The 23,873-nt window shown below is 43.8% G+C and overlaps 1 protein-coding gene across 1 annotated transcript in view; it reads right to left on the bottom strand.

Moving 5' to 3' along the window:
* RFTN1 (raftlin, lipid raft linker 1) overlaps nucleotides 1-4,463 on the bottom strand; it is a 101,332-nt gene extending 96,869 nt beyond the window's left edge. The window contains exon 1 of the mRNA XM_042802123.1: nucleotides 4,021-4,463. The gene's annotated coding sequence lies outside the window, so the exon portion shown is untranslated. The remainder of the gene's footprint in view (nucleotides 1-4,020) is intronic.
* Between the last annotated feature and the right edge of the window lie 19,410 nt (nucleotides 4,464-23,873).

The following is a 23,873-nucleotide window of genomic DNA, read 5'->3' as shown; positions in this document are numbered from 1 at the left end:
CTCTCCAGCTTACCACTGTATGGGGTTTTTGTGAGATCATACTCATTAGGAGGGAAATTCTGTACTGAGAGATACCTACTTGGTCCTTTTTGAAGGGTATTACCATACAGGTAACTACGTAAACATATATTCAATAAACACCACAATAATTCTTATTTGTAGGGAAGGATCAGTTGTTTAAGTAACTAATGTTTACCAAGTAATTTAGAAGATTCTCAAAGACTTATTTTGAAAATACAATGAACAATTACAATAAATCAGTCCTACCCGTTGGTAGATGTCACAACTGATCAATGTTTTCACTGCATACTTACCAATTCGACTAGCACTATCAGGATTTTAGACTCGTGGCTGATAACTAAATCTCTACTCATAGAAAGGTTGGTGAAAGAATAATCCCAGATTTATTCTTTACGATTGACTTTCTTTAAATTAAACTGTAGAGCAACACAAATAAATCTGCAATTAAGGTTTTCAATTTCAAAAGCCAAATCTCAAAAACTAAGGGAACTCATTAGTGAGATGAGCATGAATGAAAAGTTGGAGGACGTGAGCATAAGGGAGGTCTGGAACATGTTTAAACTACAATATGAATATCTGCAGAATTTGTAACCCAAGGAAGCGACGAGAGAATTCATAAGAAGGTTTCCAGACCCGGAGAGATGAATTACCTAATAAAGAAGGAAAGGTAGAATAAGCAGAGAGCTTTCAAAGGACAGGGGAAAAAAGCTCAGCAGAAGAAACTACAGTCTCGGATCAAGAAACACCAGCATAAAGTGAAATGTGCCAGAAGTCAAGCCCAGTTAGAGAGGCCAAAGATACCACAACTAAACGGAAGCAGAACACAAATCAGGAGGACTAATTTGGATTCATACCAAGAACCCTGGAAGACCTGTCATGATGAATTGCAGATCCAATTGCTAGAAGTAAAAAGCAAACTATTGCACCGAGTTTCATGCCATCTCCCCGGGAGACAAGAAAATGTACTGCCTACACAGAAGAAAAAAAAAAAAGGAGGAAAAATAATTTGGGCAATTAAGACAATTGCTAGTCTAGCCTCAAGAGTTTGCTAAGCTTTAGAAAGCCTTAAGAATAAAACAAAATAATAGACAGATAAATACAATATGGATTCAGCGAAGTTAGAACATATTGATAGGTCTCAATCACAGGTCACAGAGAAAGCACAGTCCTAGCATGCAGCATGTCAACACACCACCATGATAACATGATTTCAACAAAATACTACTAGCTGCTCATGTTTTCATTAGGGTGTTCACAACACTCATCTTGGGCTCAACTCTGCTGCCCTGCATAGCACACGCTTACTTTCCTCTGTGCTGTACCTGGGCCTGCAGGTCAGCGAGCCACCTCAACCAGGGGCTGCCACCAGCTGCGCTTAACCCCCTCTCCAGGGAAGCAAAGCTGGTTCGTGTGGGCAGGAGGGTGGGAGAAAGAAAAGCAAACAGGATCAGACAGAACTGGTAGAGGGGTAAGGCAAGCGTTGTGCTAGTGTTGGGGAGCAATCTGAGGAACAGTAGTCTGGTGGGAGACCCTTGCTTCTTACCCCACCCACATCACCCCATAACACTTACCCAAAAGTTTTATTACTTAGTGATACCATGATGCTGTCTTTCAGTACGGCAAAAGATTCAGATGGTACCACATATTTCTACAACATACGTTTAGGCAGGGTATTTCTGGTTAACATAACCAAGTGTTAATGTCACTGGATAAAACACAGGTAAAATTTCTTCTGAAATACCACAGCTGCAAGTGTTCAAGCAAGATACCTCCACATGAAGACAGGAGACTACTGAGATGCTGAGAAGAACTAGAGAACTCCTCTCGAGAACTTTAGGAGAAACTACAGCAGCTAGCATTTATTGTCCAGCAAATTAAAGACTGAACAGACCCTACAGAAGCATGCATAGGAATGTTAGATACGAACCCAACATTCCTTTAAAGTTAATGCGATGCCACTCTGAATCCACTGAAAACAAGCATGAAAAACAGATGCATATTGCAACGTATGCACAGTAGCTTCAATGACTGTAAGAAAAACCATAGTAAAACACAAAGCTAGAGAGACTTGACAATCCTATGCTTACTGTCTTCTGCTGGTTTGACATGGAGTAAAACCCTGACTAACCAATTTGGGGTAAAAGGTAAAGTGGACCGCTAGAGCCAGGTATGAAGCTGGTGGATTGAATAAAAGTTATGTGATTATTTTTTATTTATTTAAATACAAACTTCATCAATTCTGATTTTTATTAGTCAAGATGCCATGACTCCAGCTTTTCAGCTTTTTCACCACAGATTCTAAGGCCACTTCATTATACCCAATATGGTATCTGTGTTTCCCAGTATCACAGCTCAGAACTCCCCTAGGTATTTAGTCACAGTGGTATATGCTCATTCCGTGCTACATTCTTGCTCTTGAACCAGGGGAATGCCAGCATTCAAGCTGTGGAAAGCCCCTTGTCTAATGTAACTAACTTGAGGTTAAGTTAGATTCCTAAAATAACCCTTCATTCTGGGACTTATTTTTTTTTTCTTAGAAAAAACAGAAATTAAATACAAAAATATGACCACTAGTATTGTGAAAAGGACGGCTATTGCCAGTAACTTGTTATTCAATACCAGAAGCTGAAATGGCTTGGATTCATTAAAAATAAAACATAAAAGCAGATGTCCAAAAAGATTTCTCCTTGTAAACTAGAGATCTGATATGTCTTGACAATGTTAGTTATTCTCCTCCTAAATAAGAAAAAAACAAAAAAAAAGTATTTGTTTTTTTTTAATGAGAATAAAAATAGAAGAGGCATACAATCATAACACAGCTCCCAAACTTTGGCTGAAAACGTTACAGAATGCTTTGTCAGGTATAGTTAAGTTTTTATTATTTTACACCCAACCACCGCAGTAGCACAAGTCACCCCTGCCCAGACCCCAGGACGACTCCGGCACTGCTCCCAGTCCCGCCGCACAGCAGCCCCTGGTTCAGCCGGTTCCCTGGTCCGAGCTGGCAGCGCTCCGGAGCCAAGCACGCTCAACCGTAACGCAAAACAAATGTCCCCCCATTAATTATCTGACCAAGTTGGAAGCATCGCAGAAGAGCTCTAAAAGTCCCTCCAACTACATTCCCCTTCTCCAGAAATACGCAGGCTGCGAGAAGGAGTTTGATCTGACAAGATTTTAGATAAACCAGAGAGGAGGGATGTATTTCATACTCCGAGACGCCGCTGCTGCCCCACAGTCACGCTACCTCTCCTTATGTTGTAATGAGAATGCGCTGAAACAGTACCGCGGACTTAAAAAGGCAATATCCAGCCCAGCCTTTGAGAAAAAAAAAAAAAAAAAAGCAACTGTAAAACCACAACCCCCCAGCTAGCCACACGATGGCACGCCGCGGTAGCACCGCTCCCAGGTGTCCGGCATGTGCTGGGCGGGCGGGCACCCACCCCGGCTCCCCTCGGAGCTCGCCGCCTTCCCGGGCTCTGCCTCCCCTCGGCGCTGGCCAGACGCGAAGAACCGCGCCGCCTGGGAGCGGATCTCGGCAACGCCGCCTGCGGCCCCCGCCGGCGCCCCGGCCGAGCCCGGGGGGGGGGGGGGGGGGCTCCTCGCCGGCTGACAGGACGGGGCCGCCCGCCGGCCCCGCCGCCTGCCCGGGCCTAACGCCCAGCGCGGGCGGGCTCCGCGCCGGCCCCTCGGCAAACGGCGGGACCGAAGCGCCCGGGACCGCCGCTCCCTCTGGAGAAGCGGTTGGCCCAACCGACATCCCGTGGGGAGAGGGCGGGGGAAGCGCCTCCCTCCGCGCAAGCCGCCAGCAGCCCCTCCGCTGCCGAGCACGCCGGCCAGCCCGGGCCCCGCTCCGAACTTCAGGAGCCGGAGGACCAAGGCGAGTCGGAGCCCCTGGAGCCGCCTTCCCGGCTCTGCCGCGCCGACCCTACCCAGCAACAGCCCCCCCGACCGCCCCCTCGCCAAGTTTGCCCACCGGGCCGGGCGGGTGCGCGCCGGTACCTGGGACAGGCGGCGGGCGAAGCACAGCCCGGCGGTGCTGAAGGATGCCCGGCGGGCGGGGACGGCCGGCCCCACTGACAGTGCTTCTTCTTCCTCCTCCTCCTCCTCCTCCGGCTGCCGCCCGTGCCCGCGCGCCGCGCTCCGGGGCCGCTCCCCCCTCGGCTCCGCGACAGGGAGGTGCCGGGGCAGCGCCGCGCCGCCACACCGCCCCGCTGCCCGGCAGAAAGTTTGTGCCGTGCAGCCCGGGGGCGGCGGCACGGAGCGGGGAGGCGCCTCCGCGGGGCCGGGCCGGGCCGGGTAGCTCCGCTCCGCTCCGCGCCGCTCCGCGCCGCTCCGAGCGCGGCCGGCTTGGGGCCGCGGCCACTTCCTCTTCCTCCGAGCTGCGGGGCCGAGCCCCGCGCCCAGCGAGAGCCGAGGCGAGGCCGGGAGAAGGGCAGCGGCGCTTCCCGCCGCCTGCGCGGCCCTGAGGGGGGATTGCTCCGCCCGCCGGCCAGGGCGGGAAGTCCCTCACGCACTGCCCGCCGCGGCCCCCGGTGCTGCAGCTCTGCTCCCTTCCCCTCCGCCTCAGGCCGGGGCGCGGGGAGGGGGACGGGACCCCGCCTCGGTGTTTTCAGCCCCACAGGGTCGAGCCAGACCTGGGCTCACCGCAGCGGGGCCGGCGTCCTTATACCCAGAGCCCGAACATCTCCTTTCAACGTGCCAGTTCTCTCATCCTCCCTTCTCCAGGTCAAGCAAATTCGGTTCCCTCAGCTTCTCCTTGTGGGCCCCATGCTCCAGCCCTGGCCTTGGTGGGCCTCCACTGAGCTTGTCCCAGCTTGTCAACAACTTTCTTGTCAAAAGATTGTGAGGGGGGAATGACACACCTGGACACCGTATGTGGTCTAGAAGATCCCTAGCAAGTGCCCAATAGAAGAGGATAATCACTTTTTCCAAGCTACCAGCATGCTGTTGTTACCCTTGTTGGCTATGGCCAGCTTGCTGCCTGCTAACATGCCCGCAGCCTTTCCAACAAGAGCTGCAAGCCAGACAGGCAGTTCCCAATCTAGACCTGTGCAAAGTGCCCTCCCTGCCCAGAAGCTGAATGTTTGCCCTTGTTAAATTTCAGAAAGTTCATGCTGTCCTGTTCTTGAGCCTGCCTGGGTCCTTCTGGACAGCGGCCCAGCCCTGAAGCTTGTCAGCTGCACCCCCAGTATGGGGCCATGCACAGACACAGCAACAGTAGGTCCTACCATCTCCTCCAGGTCCTTGAAAAAGATGTTAAATAAGCCTCTACTTGCTACCGCCCTCCCGGCGAAGTACAGCCCACCAAACTGCAAGTGTCTGAGCCCAACCACTCATTGAGCTTTTTAACCATCTAGCTGTCCACCCACCCAGACTACAGAATCCTAAACACGTACAAAAATAGCACAGGAGCCGGTGCCAAGCACCTTACTAAAGTTGCCATGGCATCTACTACCATCCTCATGCCTACCAATGCAGCTGCTTTATCATAGAAGTTATTTGGTGAGGCATGATGGCAACTTTTCTAGACAGAGGAAATACACAAAAGCAAGTCTGTTTCAAGGGGACTCAATGATTCTCCTAGGGACTGATTTCTTCATGGTTCCCCAAATTGTCTTTCTGGCCTCTTCTGAAAATGGGTTCAACATTTGCCTTGCTTTAGTAGTCTGTGAACCCTCCTCACCCCACTCTGAAAAGTACAGAGAGGAACTGCTCTCAAAGGGTCAGACAGCTCTTCCCAGCAACCTTACAGTCCAGCTGGTCTCAGGTTTGTACAGGTCAAGTTCTCAGAAGGAATCCCTGTCTTGATCCTCCCTCATCCATTGCTGGTAGTTCTTCACCTACTGAAACCTTGCCTGCAAGCACACAGGCCAGGAAGACTGAGGGAAAGGCAGCTCTGAGTACACCGGCCTTGTTTCTGCTTACATTCAACAACAGGCCTACACGTTCCTTGTTCAGCCTCTTACTGTTAACATCATTTTTGAGAGCAACATGAGATTCCACAAGCCCTTGTGTGCATCAACACCAACCCTACACGCCCTAGCAGCATTTCTAATAACTCCTTCGCCATAATCTGTTCTTGCTTCCACCGTGAGTTTTCCAAGGAAGTTCAGTCAGGTATTCCCTGTTCAGCCTAGCTAGCGTCCCAGTTCATCAACTTGTTTTCCTTGTACCACTCTTGCATAGGAAAAAGGTTCTCCTTAAAAATGTCAGCTTTCCTATGCTCCCTTCAGCTTTCAGAGCTGCCTCCCATGGCGTCCCATTTACCAGTTCCCCAAATAAGCTCTCTGAAGTTTTAGGACTTGCCCTCCTCACTCCATTCAGGATCTTGAGCTCCACTGTACGATCACGACTACAACCAGGGTTGCTATTATCACATTCCTAAACAATTCTTCCCTGGTAATGGACAACCATTTGTGCAACACCCCTGGCTGGCCCATTCGGTACACATACCAAGAAAGCTTCCTGAAATGTGATGGATTGCTTGCATCTCACCATGTTATCATTTCAGCTGTCAGGGAGACTAACTCCTCTCCAGGAATGAGGATCTGGGGCCCACAGGTGTCACCAAGTTGCTAATTTAATCAACCTTCATCATGAATAGCTGGTCTGTAATTCACCAACATGTCACCCTCAGTAGCCTCTCCTTTGATCCTTACTGTTCTCAACCAGGCTGTTATTCACCCAAGAGCTCCATACGTTCCACCTGCTCTTTTTACAGAGGGAACAACCCTCCACCCTTGTCTTCCCCGTCTCCAGAAAAATGTGTATCCACCCCAAACGTCATGCTTGTGGACCAAGTCTGGAACCTGGCTTGCAACCTTCGTTGTAATTCCCCTTAATAGGTCAGAAACCTCTTCAGTAGCACCTAAAACACCTTTGATTAATACTGAAACTGCTCGAGGCCCTTGTGCCCAGCAGACACAACTACATTTGCACCAATTTCTCCACTTAATCTCTCTCCCTGCTGTGCAAGTGCATAAACCAAATTTAATTATGTACAAATATATAAGCAAACACTACCTTGGCATCTCAATTCCTTCCTAACTACAGACTGTTTCTGTATTTAAGGCTCGTATTGCGACAGATGAAATCTATTTGAAAGTACTCCCTCCATTTTTCCCTCAAGTGTCATCACGGAACAAGAAAATTTCCCCAGAGTGGCCTCTGTCTTCATTCAAGTCTTCTTAAAACACAACTGTCAGCATTAGCTAGTAGTCCACAGCCAAAAGCATCAAAACACTGGAAGTGGGGAAATTAAGGTACTTCTTTACCAGTGCTGAACTACGAAGCTAACACCCAGCGGTACATTTTGTGTGGTGACTTTACCCATCTCATTTTTCTATTTCCTTTTGTGTGTTTTGTTTTTTACCTCTCCGTTTCTTTTAATTATTTACAGCTTTTCCTCTTTCCTTGTCCTTCATAATTTTTCCTCCGCTCATTAGTTTCTCCGGCTTTCCAACTGTGTGAGAAAGCAACACGCAGTCACATCAGGGTGCCATGTAACTGAGCTGTTTTTTCTAACACTACTGTTAAAGCATATGGGGAAGGATTGGCTAAGTGTGTAGGGAAGAAGGGAAAGTGTAGCTTTCCCTGTATTATAAACACTTCAAGACATATATGGCTCCAGAAGGAGCATCCTGGGCACCACACCTTGCAGACACCGTAGGATTTGCAGATCTACACCTCAGGGGTTGAACCGAAAGGATGTCTGACAACATTAAAGACTTTTGCTGGTGCAAAGTCTTCTCAGATACAGAAAGGGACATCAGCACTAAGAAAACATTCCTAGGTGACCATGGGTTGCTATGAAGTAACAGTCCTGTACAGATGGAAAGTGTTTCAAATTAATGTTTACAGTGGGTCACACAGCACAGACCCAGGCACTAAACCATCTTTCCACTACCCATTTCCCAGTCAGTAACTATCAGACATGTCTGCAAACTTAGAGCTATCAGATACGAGGTGTTTTGATGCACCAATCTCAACCTGGAATTCCTCTACTCCAGTGTTAAATATACAACCCATTAAGGCATTTCTGCACTTTTCAATAGAGACAAATTTTAATTAAAATTCTGTTCAGCAGGATTTTTGACATATTTTTCTCTGACTACAAAAGTCTATTACAGTAGCAACAGAATAATTACCAGGATAGGATACCTCTACTATCACTTATTTAGGTGTTATCTACATTGAAATTCGAGAAAACAAAGATGGTTCAAGACCCCGGTATCAAGGCATGCAAGTTGAAACACAGCATACAATCTAAACTGATGCTGCACATCTGAACTACTGTTTCTAGAGTACCACTGTGAGAATTTCAGAGTTCCACTCTGACTCACTAGTGTTCATATATTCTTAAAAAAAAATAATAAATCTGCACTGTTCCTATATTTTGAGATTATTTGCCTCTTTCAGAACCGTTCTGGTACAGATTTGATTTGATAAGGTATGATCTAGAACTTATTCTGACTGTAACAGGTATTTCATGTAGTACTCTATGAAGAGGCAACATTATTCCTGTGAGAAATGTGATGAACTTGAAAAAACCTAAACAAGCATCCTAGATATTTCAGTTGTTTTTTTCATACGTATAAATGCATGTGTATACACCCCTCCCCCCAAGAACAATTAATTACTGTAAACCACAAGTGATTTGATAATTAAATAGTAAAATACTCTTCTAATAACCATTTAACTACAAACAACTGAAGGACCTTATTGCTTTAATCAACAGTAAGATGTTCTCCCTAGACACTTCATTAGGGAATATTAATTTACCTTAGGAGTTAAAAAGTGCTTTGATAAATTTTATTTCTGTTTCTAGCCAGTGTAATCTCTCCTGTAAATCCACACATTTATCAGTGCAGAGCTCTCCTGTATCCCAAGCAGGAGTGATCACGTTTTCCATTTGCACATTGTAGTGCTGGGTGCAGCTGGGTAAGGCAAGTTCAACGCAGGTGTAAATTGCTACTGGTAGGGCACTGAAGAATTCTGCTTTGCCAAATATCTGTACTTATTTTGGCACAGGCAAAGAAGATTACACATTGTGAAAAGAAGTGAGAAATCACATGCGCAAGCATTTGTCTCATACAAGGTGTTTCTAATTATGAGACTAGATAACTCCTTTCTTGGTTGTTCCAAGACTAAATTTGAACCACCGGTTGGAAAGAGCCACATATGTGTAAGCCCTTTATTTTGTTGCATGAAACTCAGTGTAATGCCAGTTACTGTGTTTTGTTTTTTTTTTCACTAAAAAGTTAGACTCTAGTATTCAAGTTAACCACATCCCATTTTTCTAGTTTTCACAGTAGTATGAAAAGACTTAGAGCTAGTTTAGAACAAGATCTGTTTCCTCTATCAAAAAGCAGACACCTGCAACACCATGTTGTACAGGATTCAGTAAAACTTGAGTTACTTCTGATTAAGTTAATCAGAAACAGATACAAAAATACCAATAAAGAAAATGAGTTTTATTTACCTGCCACTCTGCAAAAGCCTATTTAGTATCTACTGAAATTTTTATTAACAAGACAAAATATGAAAAGCCAAAATGAGAAAAACTGTATTTCTTCTCTATTTCAGGTAGACAAGTCAATTAGCTTATTTTCCTCATTTATTGTTAGTTTCAAGACCACCAGTGCAAACTACTTTTGGTACAAATTGGTATGATTGATAGGGAAAACCATTCCTTTAGTTTTGCATAATTCCTTAGTGCCAGGCAATCTGCCACCACGGTAGCCCCAAGAAAGGACCTGTAGCTGTCTGACCCATGTCTGGTTCCAATTCGATTTTTCCAAGGCTCTTGCACTCTCAAGATCTCGAATGTCTTGCAGTTTTCAACAGGTTTGTGTCATCAACAGGCTGAAGCACTCAAGACACGGAGGTGATCATAAGCTTGAGTGGAAATTAGAAGTTTTAACTTTTGATAAATTGTTTTCTTATTGCAAAGAAATTTTTCATTGGGTGTAATTCAGAACTGAGCCATAGCTTCTCAAAAATACCAGGAAAACGGTCTCCAAATCACAGAAGGAACCAAGACAGAATAGAAGGCTAAGGAGAAGTCAAGTCTATACTGGTGCTAAAGAGAATTAGACCGGTCCCCTGTGGGTGGTGGTCGTGGTGTAACCATTTCTGCCCCAGCAGCAGCACACAAGCTGACCTTTGCTCGGAAACAGCAGCTACTTTTGCCTTTCCAGGGAAGCAACCTATGCACACTTATGTACTCAGACTGGGTCACAGTTTTAGCCCAATTAGTCCTCAAAAATAGCTCGTATTTTATTTTCAGAGAAGAGTAACTTAAGCATGAGTCCTGCCACTACTGCATTTTAATGGAACAGGACAATTTTATTTTTAAATTTTTTTTTATTATTTACGTGCTTCCATTGCTCATCTGTAGGCAACTACTAGGGAACTGCAGAGGCTACATATAATTAAGGATCAATTTTCTGTTTTGGAAGCTTTTTCTGAAAGCTGGTTTCTATAGTATTGAAACTTAAAATACACTTATGGCCACAGACTTCTGAAGACTACACATAGTTACATAAGATTATGTGCACGTAATTTTGACTTGATCAGTATCTGATAGGATATGCCTCTGTAGGAGTTAGAAGAAAGCTGTGGCTACATTTGAGAATTACTGACAACTTTAATTCATCCCCATTTATTTTACCTTTCTTGAATATTTCACTACACATTTTACAAATACAGATTTCACATTCTCATTCATTTATAATTTTGGTTAAATCGAAGCTGTAGAAGAACCTTCAGAAGCAGGAGAGATATGCCCCAAAAGGGATGCATAGGAGAGACTATTGGCCAGAACGTGAGATTTATTTCTACATCAAGTTGGCACCAGAGCAGCTCTTGATCTAGGTGATTAAAAACAACAGCCAAATTTTCCGTCAGAAGGGCCAATTTAACCAAGCACTAGAGAAGCTATGACCTGCTTCAGACTATGTTACACAAGTTGCTTCTCTTGCATGTCTGTTCTCAGAAGTAAAAAATGGAGAGTTACATTAATTTCTGTTAGGTGCTTCAAAAACCTGAAAGTAAAAACCCTCGATAAAAGGTCATCTAGTAATAAGCGGTGCAGAAGGCTGAGTAAGACTAAATGTTAACAAGAAACACTAAATTACTGAACGAGCTGGAATATCTGCTTTTTTCTTTCTTTGGATATCCAGACTAAACACTACTCGGTACCATCAGTAAGGAGTTAGATATGTACTCATACATATTTCTGTTTCTTGAACGTTCCAGAAGTTTAACAGAGCACTATAACCAACTAATGCATTTTTCAATTTCTCCATTGCATTAAGCTATTTCACATATAAGGGAAAGCAATTCTCAGAACTTCTGATGTTTTCGATTTCCATCTACCGGGCACCTGGTGCCCAACTATACTAATGAGGTCAACTGAGATTCTCATTAGAATAAATATTACTAATATGAAAAAAGACTAGACAGCCAGGCACTTTAAATAATGCAACAAGATTAATGAAATGAAATTTTTAGTAAGAGTTAAGCAGTCTATTACCTTTATAGTAAATGGATAGGTAAAATACACCCCTGAAAAATATATTCCAAATATTTGCAGCAGCCCAGCTGTTCCAATGGCACAGACAGTGACTAGACCAGGCAACAGACTACACAGGGTCACTATCTTAAGGTTATCAGCACTTGATTCCAGCCCTATTGCTAATAACTTGTGGAAAGAGTTTGCTTCATTTCCATCTGAATAAACACTACATAGATACAGTCCCAGGAAATTCAGTACTTAATGCAGTGATCTGAAAAGTGGTGCATTTGGTGAGTACAGTTTCCCAATCTATGTGAAAAAAAATATTTCTGGGTAGTGGAAGGGGAGAAGCGACAGCAGCTTGGTATAGGAACTTGCAGTGGAATCCGTATCATTCAAGTAGATCCAGTTCATTAAGTTAAAAGCAGTATCACAATCTAAGACTTTCTAGTCAAGGAACACTTCTCCCAGTTCAAAAGTCACTCTACTAGTTTAACAGGAAAAAGTGTTAAGACCCTTGAAAAAATATAACCCATGGCAGCTGTGATCCTTTATATGGCCCTCAGGCCTCAGTCTGAGCTCTGGTGAAAGAGGACGACATCAAATTCTAAGCAATATCACATTTGTTTGGTATCAGGGACTTCTCTGCAAGTTAACTGAAGACACTTCAGTCTTCTCAGTCACAAATAGGTAAGATCTGTAGCAGTTTCAATGGATGCTCTAGTTCCCAGGAAATGGTACATTAAGAAAATGAAAAACACCACATAACACACTGTGGTATGCTGTCTGGTTGACACTAGAATTAGTATCTCAGAGATGTAGTATTGTTGATATGCTTGTGCAAGCTTTGATGAAATCCCAAACTTAGGAAAGAGGTTGTAGAGCTGCACAGCCACCCAATGCATTCAGTACAAAGTACATAATGGCACACTGAGCAGTAATAACTCGAGTCTGGGTGGGCTCTGAATACTTCCAAGGGTGCTGAATATTGAGGTGTAGGTACCTGCACAGGTAATGCAATCAGGATGAAAAGGCTGAAAAGTCTCAAAAAAATATTTACCAATTTGTGGCAAAAGTAATCTAAACACAGAAGCTTTGGAAATCCTCTTTTAAAGTCAAAGATCTTTATCAGCACGCATGAGGAAAAGTTTTATACATGCTGCAACACAGTTAAAAATGCAGCCAGTCCTCCAATAATTAGAAATTCACCTGCTCAGCAGAAATATGAACAGATTCCTGATCTGCAGGTGAAAACTAATGTACTCCTACTACATTCAAGGAAATCATTACTGAATATGGCAAACTGAACTTGTGCATACACAGGAGGTGAATCTGGAAGCTGGTTTGAAAAGAAATAAACAAACAAACAAACAAAAAATCACTGAAGTGGCCCAACGCTTACTGAATGAGAAAGTAAGTTGTAATGAATTAATCCATTTCCCAAACTTAGGACTTCACACATGTTGTACATGAACTGTGTATTCTGAGTGTGTTAGTATGTTTTATACACCAGAAGTGTCACCTTGGCTGGAACTACTCTACCTCTAAGTTTTCTTTAAACTACTGAGACCTAAAAAGTCTTCAAAGTGCTTTACCCTCCACAGTACAATGTGCCAGCCTCTCTTCAGATGACTTCGTTGCACAACTGGATCATGTTGTCCTGGGTTGAGTGATTGGTGGAGTTTTTTGGTGGCAGGGGAGGGGGCTATCGGGGCAGCCCCCTGTGAGAAGCTTCTCGAAGCTCCCCCAGCTCCAAGTCAGCTCCACTTCTGTTTGGAAACTGAGCCCATCAGCTGCGCCTCTGCGAGAACGTATTTAAGAAGGGACGTGGTGAGGAGCAGTGGGACTGGTGAGGAGGAGTCGCTGCAGCTGTGTGAACACCAAGGTCAGTGGAGGAACGGAGGAAGAAAGGAGGGGGGAGGTGTGCCGGAGCAGAGACCCCCCTGTATCCTGTGGGGAGACGGCAGGGCAGCCCCCCCTGCCACCCATGGAGATCTATGGCGGAGCAGACATTGATTTATGGCCTGTTGCTCCTGCTCGGATTATCAAGGTTCTGTGCCCGAAGAAGGCCGGGGTCTCATGGGAAAAGGCAGTCCTGCTGCTGTAATTCAGCGCTGGGAGGATTGCAGCATGCGGGGGAGTCCCACGCCGGAGCAGCTCGGGAAGGGCTGCAGCCGTGGGAGGGAATCCAGTTGGAGAAAGTTGGTGTCCCACGACGGAGCAGTGTGGGGAACGCTGCGGCCCATGGGAGGGACTCATGTGAGAGAGGGTTTGTGGAGGACTGTCTCCTGTGAGAGGGGGACCACGCTGGAGCAGGGGGAACAAGTTCCAGAAGCTCCTCCCACCAAAGATGGAAGAAGTGGCAGTGCTGACTGCACCCCCCATTCCCTGCCCCTGCGCCCCTGGGGGAGGAGGTAGAGATATCGGGAGCAGAGCTGAGCCCGGGAAGAAGGGAGGGGTGGGGGGAAGGTGTTCTCAAGATGTGGCAATGCTTCTCACTGTCCTACTCTGGTAAGTGTTGTTAGTGTCTGTAATAAATATGTTTTTTTTTTTCCTTCCCCTAACGAGTCTGCCTTTTGCTCGTGATCATGAAGGGGGATTTTCCCCCATCCCAGTCCTATCTCGAACCCCAAGCCTGGCTCTCTGTCCCTTCTCATTGCCGGAGGGGAAGGGAGAGAGAGTGGCTGCGTGGTGGTTGGCTGCCGACCAGGCTCAAACCACGACACACGTATAGCTAGTAAGATGAATCTTGGCAAGGAGAATATGAACAAGAACCACGATCTACCCCAGACTCCTAAGAAGCAGTATAAAGAATGAGTATCAAAAAGCACTTTCTATACTAAATCCAACTTGAAGTAACAGTTCAGGACAGGACTAGCCTTCTCCAAAGAGACTCAGTTATCAAGAAAAAAGCATGAGTGGAGGAGCTACACGTTAGTTTCAGATTTTGAAAACTAAAAAACTGATCCAGGCAGTTCCATTATGAAAGTGATTTCAGCATGCAGAAGTTTCTATAGTCTGTGACACCAGAGACAGAAAGCCAGTGGTGTTGGAGAAGCTGATTGAACACATGACAAATTAACAAGGTGAGTGTGGGCTCTATACTCATTAGCATTTCCATACAGATACCGTTAAACGTAAGCTTGCCTGATGTTATCTGTACACTTATAAACAAAGATTTTAGTTGACTAACTTACTGTAACAGCAAAAGCTGGTATTTTCTACACTATTTTAGTTTTCTGGGACGATAAGGTACAAAATCTGCTGCAAGTCTTTAGAACCATTATTCTGCTATGCAATGCACTTGGGGAACAGCATTTGAAAAATTAAGCCACTAAGTTTCATCACTGACCTTACAGTTAAGTATGTATATTTAAAGTATATCTTTGTTGTCATAGGTAACAAAATACAGTAAGAAAACACTAGTGACATTTGTGACTAGTCACAGCGATTCCATTTTCCCTGCTACCTCTGCCTTTTCTTTATCCCTAGGTATAAAGTGGAGCACACAGGATGAAAGAGCAGCAGTAAGATTCTTAAAATTAATTATCACAAAAATCAAGTTTTCAGACTAAGTTTCCCAACAGGTCAGAGACTGGAGTTTAACTCTCCATGTTATTTAATTCAAACCAAAGTAAAATGAACTTTGCTTTTAAATCAGGCAAGACAGATCATGCCTGCTTCCCACAGTGCCTTGCAAGGGTCATTTAATAGACATTTCACCCAATCCTCTTAACGACTCCTACGCTTAACGTAAGACAGAATTCTGTTTCCAATGAGGTTTAGGGTTTTTGCTTTCAAAGTTGAAAAGCATTCTTTCAAAAATAATTAACAGTACTATACAAAATATTTAATGGTACAATACAATTCTGGTTTAGCCTTAGCTTGTACATATGTGAGGGAACAGACACAGCAACGTGACTTTTATAGTTTCTGAAGCTGCACATTACAAGCCAGGCAGGCTGGTTTGAGATAATTCAATCATCTGCTGCCCAAACACAGACCCCTGCCACGTAGATTAAGAGACCACTCCAGTAGCCGTAACAGGATCTGTCACCAAGAACTGAAAGCTTCAGGATGCAGAGTCATCATTAGCTACGTAGGTCCCCTACATTTGTTACAAGAATCTTACTCAGACAATATTTTATAATTTACACTAAAACTTCCCTGATTTAGCTTGTCTGGACACAACCTGTGGTCTCAGGAGCTGAGCTGCTTCTAATTCTGCATAGAGGATATTCTTGGCTGGTTAGGGGAGCATGTATACAGCACTTGAAACTACCATATTCACAACAAATATCAAGTACTTCTGGAGAATTCTAGGTATAATACATAGCATTAGCTACTACTGCCTTCTTTTTTGGGCAGTTCTGTCACAGAGTTGGGGTTTTTAATACAGAATTTAAATTATTTTCAGAACACCGAGTATAGCAGAAAATCTGTTAAAGGATCTTAATGGTCTATGAAAGAAGGTTGCTTCATGGTTTGATTTTTTTTTTTTTAAAGTAACAGCTTTTGTTGCAAATCAATGGATTGTTATTTAGGTTAAAGCATTACTAAGTCAATAAAGGCAAGGACAAAACCACATTGGACTCATACAGCAAATATTCATTTTATTTATAACTGCTTTCTATGACATTGTGGCAAAATACTCCAGTACAGACTGCCATGCTACGCCATTCAATATGTACCAAGAGGAAGGATGAAAGATCAGAAATCACGAGGCACAAGCTGCTAGAAGCTGAGCATGTTCTTGAGAATCTATTTTCTTGCCCTTTTACTTTTCCATCTACAGACAGGTTTCCAATAATGACCTACAATACTGAACTAGACAAACCTTCATCTGGACAAGTATAGTAGTTCTTAACCAAGATTATTTAAGGGTCACCACCAAATGTAGGAACTCAGCAAAATACTTTATTATTTTCCATTTCTTCAGTGATGCTTCTATAATAATTAGATAAGCAAGTATGTAAGTGAATCCTCTTTTTTTGTTAGTCTGTTCACTGTTGGCTTCATAATACCCTGTCATGAAGTGTAATTTATATTGGAAAATGTCATCCAAGAAAGCAAACATTTCAGAGAGCTCACAGCTCCTTAGGGGAGGCAGACACAGCAACTGAAAGTTAAGCTATGTACAATTTCTGCTAGATAACCCCCTCCCCTCCTCCAATCAACCTAGAGGTATCTGGTCCTAGGAGACACTGAAAACAGCAGGTATTACTAAGCACTGGTAGCAAAGGTAAACCACATAATTGCGTTCCCATCCATTCCAGTTATTGTGTTCCACAGAGATCCAGTGTGGGTATCCAGTTTAAAGAAGTGGTCCATGTTCTTATGCATTTCAACCCCACCTCTGTAAAAAAGCGAACAGAGAAGGCAGCTAAATGAGTACATTCAGAATATACTGAGATTTAAGTATCACTACAGGCTTTTCTTTTTTACTATTTCGTATTTCTCAAATTCTCAGGATGGTAGAATAAACCACTTACCTGAAAGCAGAAAGGAAGGCCAAAGCCTCTTCTGACTTACACCCCTTTGAAATACTGTTGAGCTCATTTAAGCATTTGATTTGTAAGCACAAATGAAAAGAGGAACTGAAGAGGGTTATGAACAAACTGACAGGAATTTTTCAGCTACAGAATACATCAGTGGTTTAAACTTCCTTGTCCAGCTTCCCTATGGAGTGCCCAGCTCTGTCCTGGCAATATACTCGGAACCAGTGTCAGACCTGCTCACAAACCCTGCCTTTCTGCCAAACCTATCACGCACTAACACAACCTTTGGTAATCTACTAAGTGTTTTCATGGCATTTCTTACAGCTGTATTTTTTAACACAGAAATTAATTAGCCTACAGTAAGAACGGCTACATTCTGCAAACGGACAGCTTTTATTGTAAAAAGGACAGAAGGCAGTGTTCCACAAGAGAAACGTTTTTTAAATTACATGATTTGGTAGGGTTTTGTTAGCTTAATGCCCCACCTGCTGGCTGATGACTAAATTACATTGTGACAGTCATCAAAGAAGTCCACATGCCGATTGTTCTGCCACCAGCAGGTAGCTACACGCTGTCATGGCAACTGGTACAATTCTGCGTGGAAGATGGACTGCACAGCTGGGTCCACCACGGTGTGAAGATTAACATACAGAAATAGAACCTAGATGGTTATAAGACAGACGTTAGTCTAAGATTTTTAATATCCATCCAGACTGATCACTGAAGTATTACAAAGCATAATGCGAATAAGAAACACCACAAAAACAGTGAACTCCTTGTAGCTTTAGTCTGTGAAAATTCCTACACCTTCAGCTGCGCCCAGCTCAGTCACCATACTGGGCTATGTTCTATTCAGGTATAGCTTCTCAAAAATGGATCAAAGAATCTAGGAGAAGAGACAGAAGTCAATGCTTATAATGTAAAAAATAATTCAGTCTCATTTATCTGAGAATGTAATTTGAAAAATCCATTTTAAAGCTTAGCTTATCTTAAGGAATAAGTACAGTCTCCTGCTCACTTCGTAACCAAACCTCACTCGGTCAGAGCTCTGTTTGCTCTTAGTGCTGGCCTGAGTTTAGGACCTGCTTAATAATTTGAAAAATGACAAATAAGGGGCCTTTCAGAAGCAGATGTACCCGTCTGTCATATCCATCCCCCCAAGCCCAGGGCAGTGGAGTCAGCAGATACCTGCTCAGCTATGCCGAGACATGAAATATTTCTGCAGCGGCCCTGAATTTACACAGGAACCTAGCCAAAGTTCTTTCTCTGGACATACAAGGATTAGCTAAAGTGTCAGTTCCAGGATTATCTTCAATTCACTGACTCTCCAGCTCAAGACTCCTGAGCCTCTTGCAGATATTCCTGCACGGAACCAAAACTGCCTAAAAGACTGTCACTTAAAGCTGGACAAAAACAATCAAGTAGCAAGAGAAGTCAAAAATCCCTATTCAGCAGACAGGTTTAGTACTGTCTCAGTGGTGGAAAGCATGCTTTGGTGTGAACTGCCACACAGCACAGCAGCTTCTCATTCATTTTCTAGTAGCCTAGTATTCGTGAGTGCTGTGCATTTCACCCAGTGCCCAGAAACTACAGCAAAACACAGCTAATCAATCAGCCCAGACTTCACAATTTACTGACAGGCAACACAGCACTAAAATATCATTCCTGAAACTCCACCACTACTGATCCTTTTTATCTTACTTTGAAAAATCTGGGTTTAAAACCTGTTAACAGAATTGCACTTTTAATTAATGAGATTACCACAGACCACCTAAGTAAACAAATCATTTCTGAGTCTGGCTGTCTCCTGAGTCAGGGAATAACTACTGCAACAGTGAGATAAGCACAACTGACAAGTTAAGTTTTATGAAAGCTATTGTAACATTCAAGCAGATCACACAGACTTATTTCCTTGTCAAAAATAGTTAACTCCAGCATGTACAGGAAATGTCTTATCGATAAAGATCTGTTGTTGCCAATATTTCTCCTTAGAAGAGATTCAGCACATAAGTTGCTTAACTATATAAAAATCTATTCTAGTGAAAGGAGAATCAGAAGCACTAAGGCGGCAACCTCAGTTAGCATTCCTAACATTTAGTGCTGTATCAGTCAGTAACTTTTATCTGCACAAATGAAACATCCAACAAAAAGGGAAAAACCTACCTTTTCCTTTTCAAAAGAATTTTACTCTGGTATTGTAAGCAAATCAATTATGCGTATCTGTTCAAAATAAAGGTAATTAACAGCCTTAAGGGGCAGTAAAGGGAATCTTTACAATGTAAGGTTTTGTCTGGATGCTAGATCTACACATCTCTTAAACCAATGTTTTCAGCTTGGTTGCTGTTTGACATCTCTCAATTCCAGTGTGACCTTCTCCTGTAGCACTGAATGTGAGAGCCCTCCAATAGCTGTGGTGAAAACATCTGTAGCCAACTTGAAACCTACCTGCAAATCACAGGGCAGCTGCTCAACGCCAGGGGGTATTGTCCTACAAATCCTGACAAGGCTGAAGAGTATTTTCTCCCAATAATTAAAGATACTACCTTCAGAGAGTTCCGCCCTAGTAGCCCTGTAGGAGAAAGGAAGATACTTTAAGGGTATATCACAAAACTTTGCATGGAGAAAATCAGAAGGGCCAAAGCCCAGCTTGACCTTAATCTGGCTACTGCCATAAAAGACGATAAAAAACGTTTCTATAAATACATCAGCAACAGAAGCAGGGCTGAGGAGAATCTCCATCCTTTATTGGGTGTGGGGGGACATAGTGACCAAGGATAAGGCTGAGGTACTTAATGCCTTCTTTGCCTCAGCCTTTAATAGCAACGCCCATTGTTCTCCAGGTACCCAGCCCCCCGAGCTGGAAGACAGGGATGGGGAGCACAATGTAGCCCCCATAATCCAAGGAGAAGTGGTTAGTGGCCTGTTACACCACTTAGACACGTGTAAGTCTATGGGGCCAGGTTGGATCCACCCAAAGGTGCTGAGGGAGCTGGCAGAGGTGCTCACCAAGACACTTTCCATCATTTTTCAGCAGTCCTAGCTAACCAGGGAGGTCCTAGTCAACTGGAAGGCAGCAAATGTGATGCCCATCTACCAGAAGGGCCAGAAGGAGGATCCGGGGAACTACAGGCCTGTCAGTCTGACCTCAGTGCTGGGCAGGTTACGGAGCAGATCCTCTTGAGTGCCATGACACGGCGTGTACAGGACAACCAGGCGATCAGGCCCGGTCAGCGCGGGTCTGTGAGAGGGAGGTTCTGCTTGACTGACCCGATCTCATTCTGTGACAAGGTGACCCACTTGGTGGGTGAGGGAAAGGCTGTGCATGTTGTCTGCCTGGACTTCAGTAAAGCCTTTGACACAGTTTCCCACAGCATTCTCCTGGAGAATCTGGCTGCTCGTGGCTTGGATGGGTGTACTCTTCTCTGGGTAAAAAACTGGCTGGATGGCTGAGCCCAAAGGCTGATAGTGAATGGGGTTCAATCCAGTTGGCAGCTGGTCACAAGTGGTGCTCCCCAGGGCTCAGTACTGGGGCCAGGTCTGGTTAGTATCTTTATCAGTGATCTGAATGAGGGGATCTAGTGCACGGTCCGTAAGTTGGGCAGGAGTGTTGATCTGCCTAAAGGCAGGACAGGCTGGATCAACAGACTAAAGCCAGTAGTTCAACAAGGCTGAGTGCCGGGTCCTGCACTTGGGTCACAACCACCCCATGCAACTCTACAGGCTTGGGACAGAGTGGCTGGAAATCTGCCCAACAGAAAAGGACCTGGGGGTGTTTGCCACCAGCCAGCTGGATACGAGCCAGCAGTGTGCCCAGGTGGCCAAGAGCATCCTGGCTTGTATCAGAAACAGTGTGGCCAGCAGGCCAGGGAAGGCATCATCCCCCTGTATTCAGCACTGGTGAGGCTGCACCTCAAAGACTGTGTTCAGTTCTGGGCCCCTCACACCAAGACACAGGTGCTGGAGCCTGTCCAGACAAGGGCAGTGAAGCTGATGAAGGGTCTAGAGAACAAGTCCTATGAGGAGCAGCTGAGGGATCTGGGGTTGAAGGAAGCTGAAGGAGGCTAAGGGGAGACCTTATCACCCTCTACAGTTAGCTGAAAGAGGTTACAGTGGGGTGCATGTTGGGACTACTCTTGTCCCAGCACTGCTTGTTTTGGAGGAAACAGCCTCCAGGTGCACCATGGGAGGTTCAGATGGACCATTTGGAAAAATTTCTTCACCTGGTTTGAATCACCATCCCTGGAAGTATTTAAAAACCCTGTAGCTGTGGCACTCAGGGACATGGTTCAGTGGTGGACTTGGTAGTGTGAGGGTTTCAGCTGGACTTGATCTTAAAGGTCCTTCCCAACCTAAATGAGTCTATGATTCCATAAATGGTCTCTGACCAATGTATATTCTATTACCTGCCTTAATATCCTCCTAAAATCCAGAGGTGGAAGTGTGTGCCCACCTCAGTTAAGCATGTTCCTAAGACTACTCCACCAGGTACATGTAAGATCACCTTTGCCTGGTTTAAGACAGGCATCATTTATCATGCCTGTTATGGCACACAGGAGCCATTAACCCTGTTTTAATTCAAATATCTCAATCTACATGAATACCAACAGGAACAGATTAACAGCTAAAAGCTTGGAGGGCATGATTACAACCACACACCCAAAGAACAGCAGAGAAGTGTTGCAGACCCATAGGCAGAATACTGTCTTACCAGCAGTCCCTCTAATATTCCACTATATCAGAAATATATTGGCTGACTACAGCATGCATATTTACTGGACTACATATTTAGAGGTTTTTAGAGACTATGTGATTTTAATTATGGTACTAGTCCTAAAGCACATTACTGTATGGATAAAAATACTTATTTTCAGCTCTGACACCGTATTTTACAGTAACATATCTTTAAATGTAAAACCTGTCCTCATTACTAGACTTACTAGAGCCTCTCAAGCTAAAAGAATGAACAACCCCTCTTCATGCCTGTCTTGAGCACCCAGTACACAGAATTTCACACTACTGGGGAAAAAAAAAAAAAAAACCAAACAACGCAATTTATTCAGTATCTAAAGCCAGAACAGTCACTGGGGCAATAGAAAGGCTTTTGTAAATTCAGCTGGCACTGCCTTTCTTCAAGTTATAATGAAAGTGTGTTTTTTCCCCTTTTCTCCTCACTCCCTTTCAAGCAAATTTAAGGTGAAGTTCATCCCAAACTTCAGAGTACAAATAGGAAAGTATAAAAGTAAGAATCTATCTAGGTTGTAAAGCTACTTAAAGCTTTCTGAGATGCACGTTTCATCTGAAGAAGCCCTGATAGCTACTCTTCACAGCCTGGATTTTTTTTTTTTTCCTCCTCTCAGCTACACTGAGAGTAGCAGACATTAAATTACACAACATCTATTCCAAAATTCCGGTCTACAGAGTCATGCCTGCAAAGAATATATACTGTATACCTGTTAGAGGACTTTAAAAATATCTGTTCCACCATTAAAGCATGTGAAAGAAAACCCAGTGAAATAAATTCTTTTGTTTCTTTGTGGCGTTCAAGGATCAGATCACCTTTATGCAAGACAGAATTTAGCATCTTGGTTTAGCACACAAATACCTAGAAGGAAAAAATATTTCCATTTTGACAGGGAATTAGCATCTGTGCCAGACAATCATTCTAATGGAGATCCAAGAATACCATCTGGCTGGCTGTCTCATTCCAAGAATAATTCTGTCAGGTGGCAGTGCTTGTAAAAACAGTATGAAAAGGCCACAGCACCAAGCAGCTCACTGGGATACTTCAGGTAAGAACTGTACAAGTGCCATAGCCCTATAATACCAAGGAAATGCAAGCACTGCCTGTGTTTTTCCATCTTGTTTGAACAATTGTTTCTTTTGACAAAAAGCTGTCTTACCCTTTACAGGAGACTTGCATGCTTTTGGGTTCCACACAGAACGTACGTGCTCTCTGCAAGCGAAGGCAGATCCACAAGCACTCACTACCACCTACTAGTTCACAATTAATGCAGTCCACTTGATTTGAGAATACAAAAAGTACAAATTTGCAAGAAGCTCCAATCATGCCCCTATTTTAGAAATGCCTTCAGCTACAGCCATATTAAACAGATGTTTCAACTTTCTGTATGCAACACAAAAAAGAGATTTACCTACTGGTTTTGTGTTATGCTTATAGGGTACTTCAAAAGAACATTAAAAATGCATGTTCTTCGTTATAACTTGTTACTTTTACTGGCATATGCCACAAGATGTACAATTCCCAGATGGGAATTAAAAAAAAGAAAAAAAAAAATCAGTTTCCTACGGGTAAGAAATGGCTAACAAAACCAGCACAACATGATCTAATGGAAGAGAAAATAAATGGCACTCATAAGGCCTGGGCTATGCATTTCACTGTGATAAGCCTTCTCAGCATGCTCCTAACAACAGTTCATATCTAGCACCACCATTTCAAACATTCTGAACAATCAGCTCGCTCACCAGATGGTCCTATGGGTAACGCTTGGTCAAATAAACATAAAATATGCACTCTATGTAGATATCTTGGTTTATCTCTTCTTTTGGTGTTGAGACTCCTCAATGGGAACTGCACACAGGCACTTTGTGTTTTCTTATAGCTATAGCATAAAGCCTCAAATACATCCCAGGGCAATCAAGCCAACATGAAATCTGCATTTGCAAAGGAACTATTACCTTTATCAATAAACTGACATCGCAGCTTTTAACTGCCCAACTAGGCTGTTTAGGTATGTAAAGTTGCAAAGGGAAGGGTCCTGATATGCAGAAAACGCCAGACATTTTTTAAAAAATACTGAGTTAAACTGTGCAAGATT

Source organism: Tyto alba, unplaced genomic scaffold (assembly GCF_018691265.1).
Source record: "Tyto alba isolate M040663 unplaced genomic scaffold, T.alba_DEE_v4.0 Super-Scaffold_38, whole genome shotgun sequence".
NCBI classification, from domain to species: Eukaryota; Metazoa; Chordata; class Aves; order Strigiformes; family Tytonidae; genus Tyto; species Tyto alba.
This window is presented reverse-complemented; position numbering and strand designations above follow the sequence as displayed.